This window comes from Protopterus annectens, chromosome 3.part1 (genome assembly GCF_019279795.1).
Source record: "Protopterus annectens isolate FY-2018-M chromosome 3.part1, PAN1.0, whole genome shotgun sequence".
Lineage (NCBI taxonomy): Eukaryota > Metazoa > Chordata > Ceratodontiformes > Protopteridae > Protopterus > Protopterus annectens.
Genome location: NC_056732.1, coordinates 643,563,701 through 643,583,295, shown reverse-complemented (window position 1 = coordinate 643,583,295; position 19,595 = coordinate 643,563,701). Strand labels below are relative to the sequence as shown.

General features: G+C 38.6%; 1 pseudogene; it reads right to left on the bottom strand.

Moving 5' to 3' along the window:
- Positions 1–15,408, bottom strand: part of LOC122797707 — a 111,813-nt pseudogene extending 96,405 nt beyond the window's left edge.
- Positions 15,409–19,595: the final 4,187 nt, after the last annotated feature.

Sequence of the window (19,595 nt, the reverse complement as noted above, 5' to 3'; positions counted from 1 at the left end):
AGACAGGATAGTGAATATTACTGGCTGCTATTTTAGATACTCAATTGGAAGGTTGTCAGCTGAAGATGAGCATAGTTTAAGTTTGTTTAAGAGTAGTTTTATATAGGATATGGGCACAGGTTTGAAGGTAAAAGTGAATGTGGTGATATGTGACTGTTGGACAGGGTTGGAATTAGATGTTGATGAATCCTTAGTTAAAGATGTAATACTATCTACAGAGTTGAACTGCATTACAGTTTTGAGTGAAGAGTATAGGGGGAAGGGCTCGGGTTGAATTTTTGGCCGGGATGCAAGATTTCTTTAATAGATGTCCAACATTTTTTAGGGTTGTGTTTAGTATTATTCTGAAAGTTATTATAATATATATTTTTTGTCTTCATTTATTTGCTTTTTAGTATGATTGCCAAGTATTCTGAAGTTTTCCAGATATTGAGGCGTTTTAGATTTTTGCCTTTCTTTCCATGCTTTTTCTCTAGCCTGCATTAGCATTCTTCTCTTTTTGGATAGCCAAATTGCATTATTTGTTTTCATTCTCTTCCTTCTAGGAGGTGCAAGGCTATTTAGGATATTTAGAAAAGTTGTACTGAATTCAATTAAAGCATCATATAAGGAGAGGATTTTAGGAAGTTCCAGTTAGTCGATGATAGTGTAGTAATGAACATTTCTGGTAAAACTTGGAAAGGTTATATGTTGTTTTATAAATATGCTGTTTAATTGAATGTGTGAGATGTCTAGTCATAAAGATTGGGAGTGGATAGGTTCATAGATAAGTACTAGGCTATCTGCCCAAGGGCATTTATAAGCCTAGCCAGAATGTGTTGGCTTTTGCCACCCCCTTAGATTAGTTCCCTGTGCCTCTGTCCAGCAAAGCCATTTGTTCCCTGTGCCACTATCCAGCAGGGCCATTAGTTCCCTGCTCCACTGTCCAGCAGAGCCAGTGCAGTGATCCCCAGGGTAAATTTACTGTTTCCCATCCACCCATCAAGGTTTCTCTTGAAGAGTGTTAGTGAGGGGCTCTGCCTGATGTATATTGGAATCCTGTTCCAAAGCATGGGGAGTCTCTCTGATAGGAATCTATCCCTCCAGCATGTCCTATTCATCGTTGTGGTGAGGCTTATATCTCTAGAGCGTGTGGCTCTCTGGTATTTGTTTTTTTTTTAGTTGGAGCATGTCCATCAATTCTGGGTTGGACATGGCCTTGTATGTCAGGCAGAGATTATCTCTGAGTAAGCAGTATGCAACCAAGTACAGTAGGAGTTTCTTGAGTCGGGCTGCATAGGGCATCTGTTTGAGGCCAGTAATCCTCTTGGTGAGATACTTTTGTGGCCTTTCCAGCTGTTGCAGGTGTCTTGTAAGGTACATCCCAAATGGGGGCATTGTATTCTATGATAGGTCTAATGAGTGATGAGTAGAGAGGCACAATAACCTCTTGTTCTAGATGCGAACCCTTTTGTGATTAGGTGGGCCACATAGAAGGATTTTCTAACCACCTTGGTAATATGATTATCAAAGGAGAGATTACTATCTACTTGGGTCCCCAGATCCCGTATTACATTTTCTGTATTTAGGGGACTACAACCTATGTGGTAGTTCACGGGTACTTTGTTTTTTACAAAGGGGATGACTAAGCACTTTTTGGCATTTAGCTTGAGGCCATGATTTTGACACCAGGTATCCATCTCACTGAGACCCATCTGGAGGGTGTCTGTATCAGCCGGAGAATCAGTTATGGTCCCTAGTTTGTAGTTGTCTGCAATCTTGGTCAGCCATAGTCCTCCTATGCCTGCCTGTACCTCTGAGAAGTATATACCGAACAGGAGGAGTCCTAGGACTGTGCTCTATGGGACACCACTTGTAACCGGTTTAGAGTCGGAAGTCGAGTCTGCAACTCTCACCATGTGGGTTCTATCCATGAGCCAGTTGGCAACCCATCTTGTGACAAAGGGGTTTATGTTCAAGCTGGTGAGCTTGTCTATAATACTAGAATGGGGAATGGTGTCAAAAGCCTTTGCGAGGTCTAGGTAGGCAATGCGGACCTCATTTCCCTCATCTAATGCCTTGGTAACCATCTCAAAGAAGTCCACCAGGTTTAGAAGGCATGATCTGCCCTTAACAAAACCAAACTGGGTAGGGTCCAAGGTTTGGAGGTTCCCAATGTCTCTGTTAATGAGTTCCATGATGATGCATTTCATAGCCTTGCAGACCAGGCTAGTCAGGCTTATAGGGCGATAGTTCCCGGGGTCCATTGTCGCGCCACCTTTGTGGAGCGGGATAACTGTTGCTGTGTGCCACTCTGTGGGTACGTAGCCTGTAGAGAGGCTGAGTGTGAACAGTGTGTTTAGGTGAGGGGTTAGTTCATTTTGGAGCTCTTGTAAGACACAGCCTGGGAACCCGTCCAGTTCCATTGAAGCTGTGTTTTTGGCTTTGGATAGGGCTGTTTTAACCTTTGTGTCGGTGATTGACAGGGCCCTACATTCTTCTGGTATGGGCCCTTTAGGGGATGAGAGGGGGGTGAAGTTTGTACTAAACCTGTCTGCCAGAATGTTTGCAAAATCAATCGGTTCAGTGTATTTTGTGCCATTCTACACTAACTCAGAGCAGATCTGAGAGTTTCCACTTAGGTTCTTGACATAGCTAAAGAGCGTTCTGTGGTTACCTTTGGAGTCATTGGCAATTTTTCTTTTGAAACTAGCCTTAGATGATTTAATGAGGGATCGTAGTTTCTTGCTGAAACTGATCAGGGATGTCTTTCCTTCTTGGGATTTTACTCTTTTCTGTACTAGTTTGCTCCTTTTGTTATATAGCTTGTTTATGGTAGGGGTTTATGTCAGGGATCACTTAGAGATTCAGAAATTGTACCAACTGTTATCCAAATAACGCAGTCAAAATTTTTGATAAAAGGATGAATGAAGCTAGACCATATTTTTCTACAGGTAATAGTGAGTTTGTTAGGAGGTGAGAAAGTAAGTATAACACTGGTTTGAGGTTTAAAGTTACTTATACTAGTGATGTAGATAGTTATAAGGATATCATTAAAAAACACTGGGGTGTTCTTAGAACTGATAATATCTCTAGACATATACCTGAAGTGCCATGCTTTTTATATAAGAACAGTAGGTCACTGAGAAGTAGGTTGTGTTACCCAAAGGATGCTAGTAGGAATTCTCATTTAGTTGGAACTAAACCATGTGGTCATTGCAAATGATGTGCATATATTGACAGCAGTTGCAAATTTGAACATCCCGACCAAGGTAGATGTTATAGTTTCACAATAGCAGCTACATGTGATACCTCACATATTGTTTATTTACTGCGTTGTATGTAAAAAGTTTTACATAGGTAAGACTGACCGTCCCTTTAGAGAATGCATAAGAGAACATATCTACCACATGAATAAAGGTAATGTGGTTAGTGCATTGGCGAAGCATGTTTTGAGTACTGACTCTAGTCACGATTTTAAATTTTTAGTAATTGCTAGGGTTTATGAGAATGTGAGGCAGGGTGATATACATGCTAAGACCGAGGATTTGGAATCCTCATGGATAGTGAGGTTTAGGGCTGATGTAGGACATGGGCTTAATTAATCAGTTCCATTAGTACCCAAATTAAAGAAAAGACCCCTAAGAAGGTAGTTATTAGTACTGAAGTATAGTTTTAGTATGTATTATTTATGTATGTTTTAAATTAAATTTATATGTCTTTTATATGTGTTGTGTCTTTAAACCTGTGGTTTTAAATTTGAATTTGTATCATGTGACAGTTGATGTATAAATAGGGGTGTGTTTGTTAGTGCTTTTGTAATACACCTGATGATGCCTGTTTTGTGAAAGCGCTTGTGTTTTGTTGCACTGCAGTAAAAGTTTTGGACTGGATATGTCAGCTGTTTCTGTGTCTTCCTATTCGTTTGTAGCTGGAATTTTTATTTGGGACACAGTAAGTGAGCCTTTTATAGTGGTAGTAGCCTTTGTAGTTTTACTCATGCATATATGGAACAACAGTGGCCATTACAACAGAAAGCAGGTTTCATTGATGGCAACAAGCCACCAATATAGGTGCATTTTTAAATGGCACATGCATAGAAACAAATTTGAATATTTATAAACCATTAGGACATATGTCCCAACATAAGTTTGGAGTGTACATTGTACATATGCCGGTTGAGGTGTCATTGTGTTATTTTTGCACATATGGTAGCAGTGAGAGAAAGATTCAATAACAACTTATATACCCTTGTAGTTTTCACAACATTCTTAGTCACTGCAGTGATATGTCCCTTACATGTATTATTACATTACTCAATGGCCTTATATTGTTCACTGGTATGTTTATAGATTACTATATATATGACCTGTGTCTTACAGGCGTGACAGGATGCAGGTTTTAATACAACATATGTTGATAATTGCTCTCATACACATTGGGTGAGGTGCTAGAATGACAGGTTTGTTTTCATATACATTCTCTGAGTATGTACACGTCTGATTATCAGTTATATGTCATTAACAGCTGCCTACATTTCTTGGATCATCACACTGATTTTTCAGGGGAACAGGGTACCAGGCTGGTGATGTGGGCCATTTATCTGGACATGCTGGACAGATTGGAACAGTTGTGGGGTATGAATATTCGTACAACTTTCTATTTGAACTTTCTAGCAAATTCTGTACAGTTGGATGTAATTATGCATACAGCTTTCTATCTGAACATTGTAACAAAATCTATACAGTTGTGGGGTACGATTATGCATACAACTTACTAGCACTCCCGGAATTCAAACCCCTGCTGTGTGTGACAAATAAAATTACAGATAACATCACAGTAAACTCTGCTATCATTGAATTGATGTGAGGCTTTTTACTGTTTTCTGTGTAAGTCTCCCTCACTTGTACAATATGACTGACCTCTTGGCACTTCCAACATTGTTATACAGAACTTCATGCACATTTTATCTGCATACCACAGTGTGGGCAACACTGCTTAATACAACAACACTATTTATAGTATGCAACAGTAAAACAACATATGACAGAAGAGTAAACAGAAGCACTCCAGGGGTTATACCTTTATTCACAGAATATTACACATTTATTTCTACTGGTACGACACTTTCTAAGGCTCTTATATTTATTTGTTATGACAGTACATGCTGAATGATTACTAACCTGCCTCGTGACGCAGCCTTTGCAACCTAGCATCATGGGCTTGCTGGTTCGCAGACCGGTCATCTGCAGCTGTTAGAGAATTACAGGGATATTTAGCCATACCTATCCATAGTATACACAAGCTAGGCAATTATTAACTACTTAGTGGAATGAGTACTTAGTACTGGGGCATTAGACATCTGCCGAGACTCCTGGATCCACTGTTCCAGTACTTCCCCACCTCTGCCGCTTCAGGTAAGCATGGTGGTGCCTGACCTGCTCACCAATCCGGGGGATACCTGTGGCACTGGTGAAATCGCAGGCGAGATTGTCCCAGGCCTCCATTTTATACTGTGAGCCCTGGTACTGGCCCTGCAGTAGTCTTTGTTCATGATGTTTTACCAGGAGCCATACCATGAATTTTGATTCCTGGATGCCCCAGCGCTGCACTTTCAATCAAATGCCTTCACCCACACCAGCCATTCTGCCTGCAGTAGGAAGCTACAACCAGTTATGGGAAGTAGTCCCACCTGTGGGGTTTAAATACGGCCAGTTTTCCACACTTTTCCATGATTGGCCAGTTTTGCAAAGGCTAAGCTATGGGCACACCTGCTTACCTAAGTTTGGCAGTGCTTAAAGAGATATACCACTAGGCAGATTGAATTGGCTCCCCTACACATTGCTTAGACTTATTAAGTTGAGCTGTGCTGCGGTTAGCATTGCTTAATAGTTAATTAGCACTATATTTGCCTTTTGGTAGTGATTTATTATTCATTACAGATTATATGTGTCTGGTATCCATGATTCATGTGTACATACACTGTCTGGGGTCCTGGGGACTTCTACACTTTATTACAATAACACCTCAAATCTATGCTTACTGCAGTACTCCAGTTCACATATTTATGTTCTGTGGCAGGTTATACAACACCACACTGAACATAGATTCAGTTCACATATTTGGTTTGTTTTTCCTGTGGCGAGGATTAGTTTGCTGATACCTCATTTATATGTATTGCTATGATGGCTTAGTGGTTAACTACTGTGGTGTACAGGGTCCTGAGTTTGAGCCTTGCGGAAGCTGTTTATTTTCTTGCTGGGCAGAACACGGGCCATTGGGTACAGAGTGATTAAGGCACTTTAAAGCAGTTGTAAGTGAGTGTGCATGGGTTTGCACGGAGCTAAGCAATGCTAACCTCCGGTTACAGTTTTCTACACTCAGTTAGCTTCTACTTTGCTTAATCTGTGTAGGCAATGCTTACCTCCGAGCAGTGCTTATATATGCTTACTTTTGCTTATTTGTGCTTAATCTTGCTTACTAGTGCCTTATTCATTATGACACTGACACTTCACATGTACATTTAATGCAGTACTCCAGTTCACATTTCAATGTTATTTAGTAGGTTATACAGCAAAAGATTGCAAAGAAATGTTCATATACAGATTTCACATGGAAAATGGTATGTGCTGCAGCGGGACTCAAACCGGGAATGCCTGCTCGTTAGGTGGATGCTCTGACCACTACACTATTGCTGTGATGCTTCATTTGCATATATCTTCCTTGTTATCTTCTTCAACCTTTTAAGCTGTTTTAACCGTAGCTAAGCGATGGGCACACCCGCGCACCTACGGTTAGCTGTACTCAGACTTTTAAAAAACAATAAAGGGGTTTCTTCTTTTTATGTTTATGTCCTGATGCTGTTGTACACATGTAGGACTGTTGGTGAGGATATGCGGACACCTATGAGCAGTCTCACTCATTTATTTGCAGTTTCTGCTGTTCTACTTTTCAGGGGCGTGTTTATTCTGAGAGCTCTGCTCCCAGACACACCCCCTGCACTCGTCCACAGTCCATGTTGGATTAGGAGTTCAGGCAGCGTGCCTTCATTAATATGCATGGCGCGCTGCCGTCCTCCTCCTAAATAGCCACTTCCGTGCAGGACTAGACTAGTCCTGCATGGAAGATTAGTGAGTCCAGGGTTATGACTTCCATGTTAATCATGTAATGAACTGTGTTGTTTTTATTGGCTGGTGTATGATATATATTAATGCACTACAGCTTGCCTATTTTTAGATTACACTGAAGAAGAGTTTGTTAACTTACAGGCTTTGTTTTATAATAAATTGACGGTTTTGGGCCATTGTTTTTTTTCCTATTGATATAGTTTTGACTTTTTTGGTCCAATTTTGGCTGTTTTAGGTGATTTTTACTTGTGTTTGAATATTTAATACAGCACACAGTAACTGAAACTGTAGACTCATTTAAGGATCTCGGTATATGGGTAGATTCAGCTATGAGTTTTTATAATCATATCAACCAATTGGTTAATGATAATTATAGAACTATAGGTTATACAAAATAAAGTCTAGGGAATCAAGAATGATGAAGTCAATGTTTTTTAGTTACATTAGACCCAAACTTGAGTATAGAATAACAATATGGAAACCCTATAAGAAAATAAGCATGAGTAAACTGGAAAGAGTACAGCGGAAATATACCAAGGGCATCCATGGATGTGAAAATCTAAGTTATTATGAAAGACTAAAATATCTGAACTTGTACAATGTCTCTTACAGATATCTAAGAGGAGATCTTATTCAAGTATATAGGGCATTTAAAGACAACTACCTTTGGGAATGTTTGAGGTTATCAAAAAGTGCTAGAGAATCATCAGACAACCTATGTAGAAGATTCAATAGGAATGAGAGGTGTACTGATTGGTTCTATATGACAGAGTAGCTGATGCATGGAACAGACTACCAAATTACATTAGAGCAAGTACTAGTTCAGATATTTTTAAGAACAGCCTGGGAACAAGTGTTTTGGTATATTGGCAAGCTAGAAGGGCATTAATGCCTGTGCTTGAAATATTTGTATGTATGTATTTGTATGTATGTATGTATATATTAGTTCATTGTCAATATTTTAAAATACATATAAAGTATTATTACATTAAGTTAAATTCAGACTAAAAATGTACAATTTCTAGTTTATACAGATTAAATATCATGATACCCACCTCATTTTGTTACGAGACGTTAAAACATGGTCTACTTTCTATTTCACATAACAACTTTTTTATTTTATTTATTTTTCTATTGCCAAAAGACCTGCTTGAAACTCTATGCCTGACAAACACCAACAATTTCCCTGATGTTTACCATCAAGACCTATTTATCTTGTTGAAAAGAAGCATTCAGAACACAAGTAAGGAAATCATATTCTACAGCTACTAGAGGAAAGGCTTCAAAAAATCCATTGCAAAATAATCACTATACTGTGCTCATAATCAAACAGAATTGGCCTTAAATATCAAACCATCCAAAAGTTTGAGTTAAACCTAAGTCCTTCTTAGCTCATTAATTAATTTTCCCTCCAACTCGTAATTTGTTTTTATGAGCTGCACCATGTAAAATTCATAAATCAGGATTTAAAAAGTGGCAGGCAACTCCTGTACCACTGCATACTAATTGAAAATGGCTCTGACAGTTTAAAATTGTTTATACATTTATGTGTTTCCATTGATAAGCCTTCTAAAGCAGAATAATATATGCCCAAAATATTAGAATGCATTCAGTACTGTGAGAAACATAAAATAATATCTTTGCTGTTAAAAAGCACTCACTCAATTTTACTGTCATTCTGCATTGATATTTATGTTAAGCACTGATAGCTGTGTTAACTATAAGTAATGGTTTGCTGTTAATAACAGTCATTACCAATAAGAAGTAAAATAAAGGCTGGCATTTCATCTGTTGCTGCTTCAGTGAACAACTGTAGCACTGCAATGGGAAGTCATCTTGAAATAAATGCAACTGTTATTATCTTGAACTGATTGACTAGGAAAGCATTTTTAAATGGATTATAAACACAAGCAATTTTCAAAGAACCTTATTTTCATTAAGCAAATAATTTATAGGCATTCATGTTGAAATTTCATGAAGACAGAAGATGATGTAGCATGCTATAAGAATACATTACAAAACATCTTTTAAACATACAGCATTTTTTTAATTTGATTTCTGAAGTGTTCTTTTCTGAAAATATGTTCCTGTTGTTAAGAATAATGGTTAACAATGCACTGCTATATTATCAGATAAGGAAGTACAAATATTTTAACAAAACAGAAGTACATTATTATGACGGAGAACATTCAACAACCTAACACTTTCGGACATGCAAATACTTTGCAGCTGGCATGTTGTCATCAGGTTGGCAGTGGCCTCGGTGTGGTAAAGCTGAGTGTGTTTGCTTGTGTGCATGCATATTCATGTAAAAAAAGTATGTTGGACATGCTTCATCATGCTGTACAGAGGTCAATAAGCACAGCAGTGAAACATTTAATCAGAGCCACCAGATCCAATAATCCTCATGACTGCTGCTCAGCAACATGTACCCCAATCTTGATTTACATTATCCATGTATTTGGTAAAAGGAATGCCTGAGCATGTGGATTATATATCCACTTGCATTTATTGGAATTAAGGAATATAAACTAGATTAGGCATTTTTCTTGACATATCATGGGCATTTGGAAGTAGTGGGCATACCAGTAATATGCAGGTAACCCATATTTGTACTGCCAGGCAACTACACATAGATGCCATCGACACCCTGTAGAAGGAACAGAAAAGAGTGACAGTGATTGCCAGTAGAGCTTAATAAAGATCTAGAGTATATATGGTAGAATATATATTATAGGTATATAATATAGGCTTGCCCAGTGGTCCAAAGAGATTGCATGTTACAACACTTGGGTGGAATGGCACAGGTGCATCTGCAGCATCATATGGGCATTGACCATATATATATATATATATATATATATATATATATATATATATATATATATATATATATATATATATACATTATTTATGAGGGAGTCATTTAATAGTTTGAGGGGAGAGAAGCAACCACAAAGAGATGTTGTGGTTACAACCCTCCAGCTGGGAGGGTTGCAGGATGATTTATTGATGGGCTTGATGGAGGAAAATGAAACAGAGAGTGGAAAAGATTTATCATTGGAGAAATTATGGAAAAGATCCTAAAAAGATGAGGCAGAAGACATAAATAGGAAAACATTTGCAGAAGCAGTGAAGGAGAAGAGAGAAAAGGGAAGAGAGAAAATGCAAAGATGGAAGAAACAGAATAAAAGATGTAAAGAAGAGAAGGAGAAGAACAGGTATGAAATGTGGGACACGGTGATTGTGCCTTTAGGAATAAATGCACAAGAGGTAAGAGCATTTATTTGATAAAGAAGGGACATATTGTGACATTTTTGAGATTGCTGCAGGACTGGAGATGTTTTTGAGAATATATGATAAGAAAAAAAGACACATATCCATGGAATAAATATACCATTACGATTTCTTATCGTGAAACACAAAATAAAGTGCATATACAGTTTTGAACAGACAGTGACAGAGAAACTGATAAAAACATTTATTAAAGAACTTTTGTAAAGAGGTTAAAAGTATTTTGAAAGTACTGGATAATATATTTCTGAACTGGGGAATGGGACTGTAATTTTATATTGAAAATAGAAAACAATAGAATTATACATACTCCAAGTATGATTAATGCTGAAGGAAATAGAGCTGCTGTAAAATATTGTTAGCAACCAAAAACATTGTTTTTGTGGAAAAGAAGGACATTTTGTGGGTAATTGTAATAAAATCAAATGTTTCATATGTGGGGAATTTGGGCATGATGCAAAAAAATGTGAAATGGAATATTATAAATGTATGCAGACATGGCATTCATGGGCTGATTGTAAAAAAATGGTGGTTGGTATTTAAATAGAAATAAAAAATAAACTATTAGTAATGGGAATGTGGATCAAGACAAAGAAAAACAAGATTATATGGAAATGCAACATAGACACCGTAAGCTGTTGAAGACTTGAGGGGGAGGAGTGTGAAAGGGGCACTTTGTGATCTATAAAAGGGAATTTTTTTTAGAACTATTTGCTACCACAACATAGGTTCACTTGGAGGACATTTTAAGCTTAGCCAATTCCCTTTTGGTGCTTGAATTAACATTTCTTGATTGGTCTTACCCATCACATGGCTGATAATTGTATATTAGCCCTAGTGAAAGTAACTGTGATCATACCGTGGATAATTTGAGGGGACCCATGTAAGGGAGGCAGCATTTAGGAACTGCCTGAATCCATTAGTGGCACGAGGTGCAATCCTGGAGTACATTTTGTATTACCCATCCTTAGATCCAAGTTGCATTTGAATATGGACAGGGATGAGCTTTGTTTTACTTGAATGTAAAAATCTGTTCTGGAACAATGGTGGCCTTTGTGATATAAATCCATCTCTCCACAACATTCAATTTAGATACCTGGATTGAGTATTTCTGATGCCATTTGACTTGCCGATGTTTAGTAGGTACATCCGTAGGTCAGAGGATGCCTTGTATTCCAGACACTTGTAGGATACCAAGTATAGTGATAACTCTTTGAGGTGGTCCATGCAAGACCTATTGTTAAGGACTTGTATCCTTTTAGTAAGTTATCTCTGTGAGTATTCCAATTGTTGTGTGTGTCTGGACAGATACATGCCAAAGTGGGCATTATACAAAATGATTGACCTAATGAGGACTTTGTAAAGGGGAACAATAACATCTCTAGATCTAGTCAAAGTCAATTATTTTATAAGGTGTGCAATATAAAAAAGCTTTCTTATGACTCTGGGCACATGTTGATCAAAAGTTAGGTCACTGTACACACAAGTTCCGAAATGCAAAACAAGTGGGTCACTTCTCAGGGGGCATTGTCAGTTTGGCAGGTACCTGGAGTAGATGACTTACCACAGGATATGATAATATATTTTTTGGAGTTCAGTTTCAATTCATGACTTTGGCACCAGTTATTGTTTGGGACAAACCTTCCTGCATTATGGTTAAGTCATTTGGGGATTCAATAACTGCTCCTAGCTTGCAGTCATCTCAAACTTAGTTGACCAAAGCCCTTTAGTATTTCCTTTTACTTTTCTTTTTTACCTTCATCCATTGCTTTAGTGACAAGAGTAAAGCTTAAAATTTGCCCATGATTTTGAGTCTTTCATACTTTCTCCCGATTCTTGTCCTAAGAGGTTGAGAGATCAGAGCATATGTTTGACTGTCCCTGATTGTGTCATATTTTTGGTCTGTTCATCATGTGTGATTTTCTGGCAGATTTATGAGGACTGCAAAACTTAAATCATGATAGACACGAGTTTCAGACAAACACTGAGCCCTTTGCTAAACAAACAATGCTGTCACACAATGAAAACAGACTTAGCTTGAGCAGTAAACTTCTCTGCCCTTGAAACTCACATTCGTTGAAATGGCATGAAAATCCACATTCATTTTGCATCTGGCTAGTGGAGGACTAAGTTTACCTCTGGGCTGTTTTCAAACCATAGATTCTTTACACATGTTTAGGGCCATGCATACATGTATGCATTCTTTGATTCACCTTCCTGAGTGTATTAAATTATATTCATTGTATAATACAGCATCACTTGTTAGAGTGTGCTTAAAATTTGTAGTTTTGAACAGTCTTCTAGTAAACAATGAAATAAAATGTATTATACCATGACCCCCACAAAACGTGCACGCTGATTGGCCAGCGTGCACATTGTAAATCGAGTTATACTAATGGAAAAAGGTCCGGTCGCCCGGACTTTTTTCCATTAGTATAACTCTACTTTTAAAACACTGTCTCGCTATGTTAAATGGCTTTAACATAGCGAGACAGCTTTAAAATAAGCAACGGAGATCTCCGTTGCTTATTTTAAAGCTGTTTCGCTATGCTAAACCCATTTGACATAGCGAGACAGGTTTTAAAAAAAAAGCAACGGAGAAAGCAAGATCACCGTTGCTTTTTTTACTGTTTCGCTATGTTAAATGGGTTTAACATAGCGAGACAGTTTTAAAATAAGCAACGGACATCTCCGTTGCTTATTTTAAAGCTGTCTCGCTATGTTAAACCCATTTAACATAGCGAAACAGTAAAAAAAAAAGCAACGGAGATCTTGCTTTCTCCGTTGCTTTTGCCCACAGTACATCAGAACTGCCGCGGATGCCAGACATCTGCGGAAGGGCAGTAAACAGGCATTATACTATGCCATTATTTAAAAAAAGTAATAGTTTCTTTTCTTAAATAATGTCATGGTATAATAGCAATAACCCACTTCTGGGTGTGGGTAATGCTGTATTTACCCACGGTTGGCTTTGTTTGGTTCCTCGGGCTTCACCCTCGGGACCAAACCATGCCAACCATGGGTAAATCCAGCATTACCCACACCCAGGCATGGGTTATTGCTATATGAACCAATAATGACAAAAAACTACCCATTTCAGAAAATATCAACCATAAAAGGCCACTCGATCTTCTGTCATTACAATCCACCATTATCAGTAAACATGCAAAATCTTTGCAGAAGTAAGTCATATAAAACAAATTCCACATTACAGGGATTGTAACTAATGAAGAGAGTGCTGCTAGCAAACAAGTTTATAGTTCATGTTTCATCTACAAATAATGTGCATTTTGTCCTTGAAGAATAAATTGCCTATGTTACACTAAAAATATGATAAGCTAGTAATATTGTAATAGGGAATGGATGGCAAACTTATAACAGGTTTGTAGCTACTAGGTAACTTCTCCAAAGGAGGACATTCACAGGATTGCAGCATCCACTCCATTTAATGTACAACACAGTACATTATCAGCAATCCATCTGCATACTGTGGGAGCAGAATCTACAGCCTTCTGCATCAAAAGCAGGTATACTACCTGTTGTGCTATTAACAATGCAAACACAGACTTTGTCTACAAATGCACCTTCTCTGAGTCAGTGTGTCTTTGTAGGCAGTAAAACTCCAGTTGTGATGAGAGGATAGAGCATCCACATCAATAGTGCAAAGGGTCTTCCCCCCTGTAAAAAAAATGTTCTACCCATCATGAGTAATCTTTCAGTTGTGCAATCGGTAGCAAGTTATTGATACTTAAGTAGTGTGTGTTCGAGATGAAACAGCTGAAATGTTCTGCACATATCATCACAGTGGTTGCTTTCATTAGATTCAAAGTCTTAAAATGAAAGTGATAATTTTCCTAATATTATTCAAAAACATATCAATAGCCATTCAAAATGCATACAACATCAACAGCATTTTTGTTCATCCAGCAGTAAGGTTTCTTATGAGGCCAAGCAGTTCTGTTAACACTGATTGATTGCAGAGACATTTACAGAAATACAAAAATGCTAAACATTTATATAAATTTATAAGCACGCCATTTAATATACTACTAGCGCTTCTACAAAAAGTATCACTGCCAGGTGCATTGCCCATCAAATATGCTTTAAATGTGATATGTTTCACTAGCTTGTATGTAATATGGTTTTGCAATCTATTAATATAAAATGAACTAGCAATATTAGATGCTTACAGGTGCTGATCAACTGATCCCAGGGGAATGCTTGAATGCATCATTAAAGTTTAATGAGTTTGCTACTGCACAACATACATAAAGAGGTGCTGCCACATTCTTAAAAGTTTAAATGAAAAAAACATGTTTGTGTGTGTATGTATGAGTGCACGTGCACATGCACATACACACAAACACTCACACACACACACACACACACACACACACACACACACACACACACACACACACACACACACACACACACACACACACACACAATACCCCCAGGTTTCTGAATACGAAATGGGATACTCACAGTTGAAGTCTGACATTTTGGGAAGCATCATTCCAGCAGTTGAAGCACACAACCATTGATCCAGCTAAAAGGTGCCAGCTGCAGTAAGTTTTATGTGGTCAGAGGGGTGGTGTGCTAGTGAGCTTTGAGCTGGGGGTACGATTATGGCAAGGCAACTGCAGGATGCTGTCCAGCCAGAGCTGCCACCGCTGAATAAATGTACATGGAGTGGCCATAGATAGCCTGTGCAGTGGGGATCCCTGCCCATCCTTGCTGATGGAGCCCGGCAATGCCCTAATGGTGATGATGGCTGGTCATGAGAAAAACCTAGTTTGGGCATTAACCCACAGACTGTGATCCAAGGAGGGGAAGGCATCTCATTCCAAATGCAGTCTGCTGTGCTTGTGTTCTCTGAAGGTGGACTTTCTGCTGGTGAGACAGATGAGGATGATAGGGATGTCACCTATGCTAAGGGAGATGTTTGCACTTTAGGAGGATCGACTGCAAGCAGAGCATTGTTTCGGAAGTTTATTTTTTCCATAAGTTCTTTTTAAATCTGCCAAATACCAAGACTAGTGTGCCAGTGCAGCACTGAGGCTTTCGCAAGTGTACCCTACTCTTCTCAACAAATAAACTGATTACTTCAGTTGAAGGGGTAGCAGTTCAAGACCTGCTGCATCTGAGACTTGAATTGGTAGTTCCTAGCCTCATTGATTGTCCCGAAAGACCTGACTGGCTGCCTGGTAGGGACAAAAACTGCTTGCGTTTTGTGCACCTGAGAGAGGGAGGGGACTGCCCATAATTCAATGGACCGAATACACAGGCCAAATCCTATTTATGACACATATTTTATTTCCCACACCTCCTCATCAGCCTTACTGTACATCATAATGTAAGTTCCAGATATTGGCGCTTTACATATCTGAACTGTTTACTACAGAATCAAGAAGGTGATTTAACAGTAAAAGAAAAACAACAATGTTCTTATTTTGGAATTATTTCTGACATTGTCACATTTTTGATACTTAGAAATGGAGGTGACGGCTTTCAGGTAAAAAATACAAATGCCACTTTAAGCAATGCACTGCACTGCACTTACAATACTTCAGCAGTTTATTTAAGACGTTACTGAAAATAAATTGCATTAGTATTTAGTACTTCAGTATTATTTACTATCTGTTTGTCTTTTCGGCTGCCGCTGCCGGTAGTGATTCGGGTCAGGAAATTGAAAAAAAAAAAAGACACGCTAGAATAGATGCAGCTGAATCATTCAGCTGCATTTGTCTTTTGAGCGTTGGCTTTTTTTTTTTTTTTTAGTGAGATGATCTGCAAAAGTGGGGGAGCTCCCCTCCCCCCTCGATCTATGGTTCCGGCGCCCATGGAATACAAAATAAGGCATTGAGAAATTTGGAAAGAAATGTCAATGTGTTTTATAGAAAACAAGTAGAGATATATAAAAGAAACCAAGAAAAAATAAATGGCTGTTATATAACCATAGTTCTGCAAGGAAAAAGGAAGAAGTATGTCCTTATTTAAGTAAAATTGTAAATGACGAAAGTGGCATAATGTGGAGAATGAAAAATAAAAAGGAAAAGTGGAAAAACAACAAAGTAGCATTATGGAAATAGTAGTGCAGTATGTTAAAGAAATGGTAAGGAAAAGAGAAATAAAAGGAAAAATGAATGAAATGTTAAGGAATGTATGAAAGAAATAAGACATGGATAAACAAATTACCTTAATGAAATTAGATATGGGTGTTGGTTCAATAAAGCCTATGTGGTGCAACAAAGACTGTATGCACGTCATAGTCTGATGTACACATGATAGCCCACCCTTTTGTATATAGTAAGTGGCTGTAGACTGTGTATAGAGCCAGGCAACCATGATAAAAATTGTGGCATGCTCATTACAACATAGGCAGCAGAACTGTATGCTAACCAACTAATCCAAGATGGAGGAGCTATTCAACAACCTATAAAGCAACTGTTTAGATGGAGTGCTAGATTTTCCTGTGAATTTAAAAAAACTACTGCAATACAGCCATGGAAACTAGTCTACATGGAAAGAATGTTAGGAGCTGCTGTTGCTCTTACATTTATGTATGTGCAACAGACCCAAGTCTATGCTGCTGCTAACAGTCCTTGGCCAAGAAGGAGAAGGATGATTAAACCCCATTTAACATTTCATTGTCTCGTGAGGTGGATACTGTAGAGTGTTAACAGATGGCTACAGACACACTACAGGAACTCTGCAATATATGTTATCCTCAACTGTGACAAGGGCAAACAGAGGGGAAACAATACCTGTGGAGACTAAGGTATGTGTAGCACTTACAAAATTAGCTACAGGAACCTTCCAGAGACAAATAGGGGATATGTTGGGAGTATCACAGGCATCATCATCCAGGATCCCTCATCAATTTGTGAATGCTATGCTACAACATGCCAATGACTACATACATTTTCCCTGTATACATAAAGGACAGAGCTACAACTATGCAGGATTTCTACCTAGTAGCATACTACCCTGAAGTCTTGGCATAGACTGCATGTGTATTAAAATCAAATTACCAAATGGGGAACAGGGCAGAGAATACATAAACAGAAAGGGCTTCCACTCCATTAACTGCCAGGTCATGTGTAATGCTAAGAGAATCACCCTGAATGTGTGTCTGGCAACTCAGGCAGTTACCATGATTCCCATATCTTGCACACCTCTCAACTTTAGCAGAAGTTTTCTAGGGAAGATATCCTACAGAGTAATTTACTGGAGGATGCAGATTATGCACTCAAGCCATGGGTGAGTAATTCATCCATGGCTGATGATGCCCATCAGAAATGTTCACATACATATCAAAGAATGCAATACTGAGGACAAGCTCAAAAAAGAAATATAACAGAGTGTGTGTTTGGGCTGCTGAGGTCATAGTTCTGGTGCCAAGATACATGCAGGGAACCCTGCAATACAATCCCTGTACCTGTGCTGAAATTTTCACTGTCTATGCCATCCTTCAGAATATTATTTTGAGAAAACAGCTTTAGCAGGAACACCAAGGGTAAGGGGTACACATTCCACAACCATTGATAATGTCAACACAGTCACACACAAGTGAGGAGACAGAGGGGGAACCAACAGCTACTGGGGGTGTTGATAGATGTAGGTGTGCACAATATGCCCCCGCCCTGGCCAAGAAGCAACAGATAGCACACATGTTCTCCACCTAAGGGAGTACAGCTTTCATTCTATGCACATACATACAATAACATTGATGTCAGAAAATGTCACAGCCTTTACTTACCCATGTAATGGCTGTGTACTGCTAACATCAAACAGAGTCAGACGCAAATTGAAACTCTTCTAACTGCTGGAGTGAAAGGTAAGTGCTGAACCCAGAATAAGACCATAAATGGCTAAGAACACAAACTGATGCCATATCCTTCTGTACTTTTACTTACAAATGTAAACGTTGTAGAAGGTGGGTGATTTTAACATCAATGACATCAATATGTGACAATAATGACTTATGTCAATAGATGTGCTCTCTATCAATTAATAAGCCTCATACATCAAAGATTCTCATATTATAAAAGCCTGTAAGAAGGCAGCACAATTTCAAAAAGAGCATCACAAACACATATACTAAGCAGTCAGTCAGCTATGCACCCAGAGTATCAGACAAAAGATTTATGTATCCTTGAATCCAAAAGATAGAATCAAGGAATCATGGCACAGTTATCATCATTTACACCGGATGTTGTTTGAGAGAAGAGGAGGCCAAGGCTGACAGCAAAAAAAGTGAGCGCATCTGTGTAAGATAGAAAGGCAGGCAGAAATGTTTCGTATGGCCACTGAGACTGAATGAGACGTAAGCCTCACAACTGACCCATGTAACTGTTATATGCATGTGTGTGTGTGTGCCTCTATGATGGCCCTAAATGGATGTGAGTGGCATGTAAAGACAAACCAGAATAAGGTGCAGGGTGGACAGCAGGCCTCCTTTAGAACACCTGACATTCATTCTCCATGGCACTGTGCCCACACTTTGGCTATGGCCAGAGTCAACTGGCACTGAAGCTGCAGTAACCACACTACCCTGATAAAGTGTTTCACCCTCCACCTGTCCAATATCTGAGGGCTCACTGAAATAGATATTTGTAGGCCTACTGGCTGTGTTTGATGGAAATACTGGGAATGACTGGATATCAACCTCAGTGTCAAATTCAAAGTCTGCACCCCAGAATGTGCCTCTGTTTTGGACACCATTATCATCATTGTCTGCCAATACTCTGACATCAGGTGGTAAAAGTCCTACATTTCCACTGCCAGGATCACCTGTGATAATAAGCAACAAATACAGGGATGAAATCAATACCTACACTAAAAGTTAATACATGATAACAAACACTGGTAACACTATCACACATTGTACAGCAATGCACACACTAGTGACATCCACCTCACTCATAGGGATAAATACAAATTTCTGACAAATGGTTATCAATAATCAAATAAAAATTTGGCCTTACCATGTGCAGATGACTCCACACTTGCTAGGGAGGATGGTCCTAGAAGAACTGAAACAAGGTGAGGATGCAATCATCACAACTTCAATAACACAGAGGGGCAGTGAATACACAATTTTAGCCTATATGTCAATTAACAATACTTTTAATTGAAGCTTGGCTGACACGTCCATATGTAATGAACAAAATATGTCATTAACTCCAT